The sequence below is a fragment of the Zingiber officinale genome, chromosome 2A, assembly GCF_018446385.1.
Source record: "Zingiber officinale cultivar Zhangliang chromosome 2A, Zo_v1.1, whole genome shotgun sequence".
Taxonomy (NCBI): domain Eukaryota; kingdom Viridiplantae; phylum Streptophyta; class Magnoliopsida; order Zingiberales; family Zingiberaceae; genus Zingiber; species Zingiber officinale.
Window position 1 is genome coordinate 115,392,393 of NC_055988.1, and position 7,042 is coordinate 115,399,434.

Here is a 7,042-nt window from a genome sequence, read left to right on the forward strand (position 1 = left end):
GACGAGACGACCCCCTAATCCGGTAATCCCTATCCATCTTTATTGACAACAACTCTAAGATTTTCTTCGCCCTCCTTTTCTTCCTCCGCTCCGATTCTCTAATCTCTAGTCTCCACCCTCCGCCGCCTCCGTAGCTTCTCCAAGTAGAACCTCATCGACGACTCGACGAGGCTCTCTTTTACGGTGTCGACAGCCGGCTTCCCTCCGCCTTGTCCCCGCCCCCACTCGTTGGATTCGACGACGCTACTGTGCTTGCCGGTGGCGGTGGAGTCCACCCCGTGTTGGACGTCATTCCCTAATTTCCACTGCTTTGTCTGCCGGATTCAAGACTTCGAGGACAGCTGGTATCTTCCCCAATTTCACTTATTACTGCTTGCAAGTTGGAATCCATTCCCTGATTTCTCTTATTATTTAGTAATTTTGGATTTTTGGTTGATTAAATATTATTGGCCTTACATTATCCCAAACATAGTTCATAAATAGTTTGAAATAAATTCACAGAGGAAACCAAAGCATCAGTAAGTCAAGCATTACATCTATTTGGACACTTTGCTATGTTTGTAGAATAAAGATGCCAAGTGTGTTTAAATAACATGAGTGAATTGTATATCATGATTCAAAGTTATACCTTCACGGCTTCACTCCAATTATCTGTAGAATGAACTGGTGCTGTTTATTATTACAAGGCAGAAATAATTTTTGTCTTTGTGCTCTATTGTGGCAAGACTACTATGGTAGTTTAGTGCATATTAAAGTGTTTCAATTCACTCAACCTTCAATGGAAATGATATCAGAAGAAAAGCTTTGCTGCAAAAAATGAACCTTTTTAAGCAACAGTATCCATAGAATTTCTCATGTGCCATTGCCACCAATTCTTTTGGCATGGAAAAAAAGGGCTTTTAAAAGAGAGGAGAAAGTTGATCTGATATTGTTGATTATGAAAATACAGATTCCTATGAAAGTCATGTTAATGAGTTACATAAGTTACATTACTAATTTACTAGTTAACTCATAGTGCAGTAAAATAACATATTTTTAAGACCAAGAAAGCGAACTTCTCGACTGATCAAATTCTTGATTATGCAAATTGAGAAAAGAAGTTAACATTTTAATCTTGTAGAGGAACTTCCTTATCACATAGGCTTACGGTGTTGCATTTACTAGATAGTTGAGGACGTGAGGTGAATAAATAAGCGGAAAAAATAAGTGGTGGATGATTAGTGTCAGCTGTTGTTACAATTTTCTAGTTGCCATTATGCTATTATTGAAGCTTCTTTTGTTGTAGGGTTACATTTAAGTTAAGTAAATTATATTAAAATTTACAAATAATTGTTCATATGGCATTTTCTTTTTCTTCTTAACATTAACAGGAATGGATAAATTTCTTAAAAGAAAGTCAATGGTAAATGAAGAAACAAGTCAAAGAGAAAAAAGTAATCTAGAGTTACAACATGTTCCCTTAAAAAAATCTCAAGTTGAAATCAATTTGGATGATCTTCAATCAGATCCTGGGTTACGGGTAAAGATTTCAAACTATGATCCTAATGATCGGGAAAAAGTGAGAAGAGCTTACCTGCAGAAAGGACCTTGTCAACCTCGCAATCATAATTTTCCACAAAGAAAAATCGGTAAAGCATCAAGAAGATTTTGTCCATCTTGGTTTAATGAATTTGGAAATTGGTTAGAATATAGCATAAGTAAAGATGCTGCATTTTGTTTGTGTTGCTACTTATTCCGACCAGATTTTGGAAAACAAGTAGGAGGAGATTCATTTACTTCAGTTGGGTTTACTAATTGGAAAAAAAAAGAGATTTTTGTTAAACATGTTGGAAGTTCAAATAGCGCACATAATCAAGCTTGGCAGAAATGTGTAGATTTGATGAAAGAAAGTCAACACATTGAAGTTGCTCTTACCAGGCAAACAGAGCAAGCTCGCAATCTTTATAGAGTCAGGTTAACTGCTTCAGTTGATTGCATACGATTTTTGTTACGCCAGGGGTTAGCTTTTCGGGGGCATAATGAATCTGAAAGTTCATTTAATCAAGGTAATTTTCTTGAACTTTTGAAATTCATTGCAGATCATAATGAAGATATAAAGAATGCAGTTTTACAAAATGCTTCGGAAAATAATCAATTAACTTCTCCTGAAATTCAAAAAGATATTGTAAATGTTGCTTGTCTTGAGACTACAAATGTCATATTGAATGAACTTGGAGATGAAGTGTTTGCCATATTAGTTGATGAATCACGCGATATATCAGATAAAGAACAAATGGCTATTGCTTTACGTTATGTAAATTTGAGAGGCATTGTTGTTGAACGTTTTTTTGGGATTGTTCATGTTGGTGATACTTCTTCCCTGTCACTAAAAAAAGCTATAGAATCACTACTTTCATATTATGGATTGAGTATAGCTAGAATTAGAGGACAAGGATATGACGGTGCAAGTAATATGCGAGGAGAGTTTAACGGGCTCAAAAGTTTGATTTTGAAAGATAATCCTTTTGCATATTATGTTCATTGTTTTGCACATCAACTGCAACTTACTATTGTTGCAGTAGCAAAAAATCATCTCCAAGTTGCTTCTCTATTTAATTTGGTTGCTATTGTAGTTAAAGTAGTTGGAGGTTCATGTAAAAGACAAGATATCTTTCGAGAGAAACGAATGGCTGAAGTTAAAAAAGCACTTGGAAATGGAGAAATTTTCAGTGGTCGTGGCTTAAATCAAGAATCTGGGCTTAAAAAAGCTGGTGATACTCGTTGGGGTTCACATTATGGCACATTGATGAGTTTAATTGTGCATTTTCCATTGTTCTTGATGTTTTAGAATATGTAGTGGAAGATGGTGCTCATTCAGAACAAAAGGCTGAAGCTGCTGGTCTTTTGGATTCTTTAGAAACATTTGATTTTGCTTTCACTTTGCATTTACTGAAGAGCATTTTGGGTGTTACAAATGAACTTTCCCAGATTTTGCAGAGAAAGAATCAAGATATTGTCAATGCCATGATACAAGTTAAAATCTCAAAAAAGAGATTGCAATTGATGAGAGATAATGGTTGGGATGATTTATTGAATGAAGTAATGATGTTTTGTAATTGCCATGATATTGTAATTCCAGACATGAATGAAGTTCGTGTTCTCAAAGGTAGATCAAGACGTAAAGCTCCAATTGTTAGCAATTTACACTACTACAAGGTTAGTCTATTTTATGAAGTCTTGGATATGCAACTTCAAGAGCTTAATGATCGATTTACAGAAGTAAATACTGAATTGCTTCTTTGTATGGAATGTCTTAGCCCAGAAAATTTGTTTTCTGCTTTTGACAAGGAAAAGTTGCTTCAATTTGCTAAGTTTTATCCCGCAGATTTTTCATCAATTGAGATTCTGGCATTAGGTAATCAGCTTGATAACTATTTTATGGATATGAACTCCAGTAAAGAGTTTGCAAATTTGAAAGGAATAGGAAGTCTTGCGAGAGAATTAGTTGAAACAAGAAGAGATATTGTATATCCATTGGTGTATAAGCTTGTTAAACTTGCACTTGTGTTACCGGTGGCTACAGCAACTGTGGAAAGGGCATTTTCTGCTATGAAGATTGTGAAAAATCGACTTCGAAATCGAATGGGAGATCGGTGGCTAAATGATTGTTTGGTTACTTTTATTGAAAAAGAAGTTTTTGATACAATTGACAATGAATTAATATTACGTCGTTTTCAAAATATGTGTACTCGTAGGGAATTCTTGTAAAAATTTTGTTATGTAATTTTTGTATAATATATTGTGCTTTAAATATTTTGCTCCACTTGATAGAAGGGGGCTAGCTTCACAATTCTGGACAGAAAAATTTCGTGTATTGTATCTGTTAAGTCATTCAAATTTCAGATATGACTACAAGCTTATTGTAAGGCCTTTTAATCCTACAAAAACTTTTATATTGTGGCTGCTGTTAAATACAGGAACTTAACCCTTTGCTTAATTTTCCAGCTGATTTTCTTTGATCTATGCAAGAAAACAACAGTTGAGAGTTGTCATTTCTACTAATCATGTTATTAAGGTGCTTCCTTCTTTTCTTTGACTTACCTTCTGTATTTAATAGAATCACATACAAAGCTATTTATCTTCTGTTATATGCAAATTCTTGCAAAAGATGTTCAAGGTCAGAAATTTTCCAACTAGCTTATTTACTTAGTTTTTACCACTATATAACTAGCTTACTTTGTCCAATTCTTTCCCAATTTAATTTATTAGATTCATATCCATCACCAAATTGGTTAACAAATTCTATTTTGAGGTTCAGAATTGCTATTTTACATTGTGTGATACAAAGAACCAAATCTTCATGTGGGTTTAGTTGCTTAATCAATTAAGTTGCAAAATTGTACTATGACCTGGTGAATGATGCTTTATCTTTTCTGAGTAACTGTTTTTTCTGATACTACAAATTTATCAAAATTTTCTATGCTCATTAGTCATTAATGTAACTTCTGTTTATATTTGTATCAGATCATTGAGGATCAAAAGTTCACCAACTTCATAATCAACAATGACATTCATTGCCCCACCTGTTATAAGGGGCCTAGCTCCGCCCCTGGTTGTATCAATATGCTTAGGGTACGATTGTGTCAACATAACCCTTTTAATGCTACCATGAAGGAAAAGATATCGAGGATCTTGAGAGATACACATAAATACCAGATATAGAAAATGGAGTAGAAGCCTAGGCACTAAATCCTAAAATACATTAAATGTCAGTGAATACATAATGGCATGCTCGTGTTTACTTTATGAGCTTTTTTCCTACTAATATTATATGTTATCTTACTAAAATGACAGTAAGATAGATTTTTTTTATAATCGCAGGCATGAACAAATCACGATCCTTTCGCCAAATTTTCTGTTCATCCATACATAATAATAATAATAATATTATTATTATTATTATTATTATTATTATTATTATGGTATATGTTAATTATTATTCTTTGTCTATCTTTACGTAAAAAATTAAAGATATTTCCTTATTAAGTGAATTAAAAAAATAGTTTGTAAGTTATAATATATTCTCTTTTTATGTGATGAATACTTTTTAAAAATATATGCAATTATTGTAACTTGCCTTTCTTTATGCGCACACACACATTGCATGTATAATATAATTTATGAATATGTATAAATTAGTATTCCATACCTATTAAATTTTTATATCAGATATTAAATTGATAAAAATAGATGCTATACTTGATTTTAACCAAAAGGGTGAAAAAGCTTTAGGTATTTATACAAGTTTATCTGCTCACGGTGTTTGCTAATATTAAAATGTGAGTTTAAAGAGAATCATGACAGTGCATATTTTTAATATAAAAAATAATCATAAAAATTTACTAATAAGTCTTAAAATTATTTGTAGTACGAAAAGAAAAAAAAGATATTAATGTAATTTATTTTGGGCTTCTCCAAAATTAGTTATGAAAGGATTTAGATTTTTAATTAAATAGTAAGAAGAGTACATAATCGGAAGTCTCCGGGCTACTGTATAGTAGCAAGGAATATATGTAATTTTTTAAATATTTATGGTTCAATTTTTAACTATAGTACACTTGTCGGATGACAAAATTGAGATGTTAAATTGTTAAGTTGTTTAATACAAATATTTTTGGATTTATTTTAATAGTCGATAAAATTTTTTTATCAAACTAATTAAATCGTTCATCTTCAAGATTAATCAGTCCGAAGGACTGCATACCTATGCATGTAAAAAAAACAAGTTCGTAATCGGAACGGCAAAGAAGATTATTTATCTTAAATTAAGAGGAAATTACTCCAATACCATTTTCATTTTCTAAATGCATACTATCTATATAGAATATATATAGTATGTGTTTAGAAAATAAAAACGGTATCAAGTAATTTCCTCTTAATTATATGATAAATATTCTTATTTACTATATTTCCTTTCCCTTTATCCTTATCTTTCCGCTTTCTCGTAGCAATATATATACTCATCCATTACCTCCACAGTAGACACAAATTTAAAAAAGAATTTGTATTTACCATGTCTCGAGTTGCAATTCTTTTTGTCGTTCTTTTCTTTACAGCTTTGTGCTCCACAAGTAAGTTAACATTATCACTGATACATTGCATACAAATTCCTTCGTTTTGTTTTGTTCATCTTTACAAACATTGACTATTATTTCTTGTCTGAAATTGAAGACATTTCTGTTGGAGCCATTGAATGTTGTTCGTACAATCGGCATTGGGGTGATAATAACGAACGAACTGGTTGTCATAGTTCTCGAGACAATTTTGACTGCAACACTTGGTGTTCTTCGTCTTGTAAAGCAGGAGCATGCTTATGGAAAAAATGGAAAACAGTTTGTCATTGTACTTGTTGAAGATTGTGACAAGAAGACAAAATAAATGTCATAATTTCATTTTGACGATTGAAATAAAATTTGATTTTGCATTTATTCTGTGTCTAATACCCAATTGTGTGGTCTTTGATTTCCATTTTTTTTTTTTTTTTGTTATATTTCATAATATGATTATGAGGGAATCTATTTTTTCCTCATGATTTTAGTGGAATTTTATCATGGCGCGCGCTCTCTCTCTCTCTATAAGATCGTGGAAAAAAACAAAGACGACACAATCATCCCAACATCTCCACCAATCCGCTCTAGAATCAAATACGAAAGAGATAAATTACAGTGACTAAGGAGATAAATGAATTAAGGGGGTGTGAGTTATACGAAATATAGGGATTTATGTCCCGTCAATCCTAAGGTTCAATCCCTCGACCTCAAGTAACAAACCTTTATCCACTTATCACTTTAACTATGCCCATGGCCACTATATATGTTAGATCGTGGCAAACATTGACTATTTTTATTTTATTTTTCATAAAGAGTGGCTTGGGAGATGACAGACTCGATAAAGATAAAAACTGCAAATTGAAGACGAGTGTGAAGAGTGGCTTGGGAGATGATAGACTTGATAAAGATAAAAACTACAAATTGAAGACGACGATATAACATGGTTTGTTAAC

At 32.5% G+C, this 7,042-nt stretch overlaps 1 pseudogene; it reads left to right on the forward strand.

Annotated features, from left to right (window-relative positions):
* The first annotated feature begins 1,372 nt into the window (after positions 1-1,372).
* On the forward strand, positions 1,373-3,747 carry LOC122043923 (annotated as a pseudogene).
* The last annotated feature ends 3,295 nt before the right edge of the window (positions 3,748-7,042 follow it).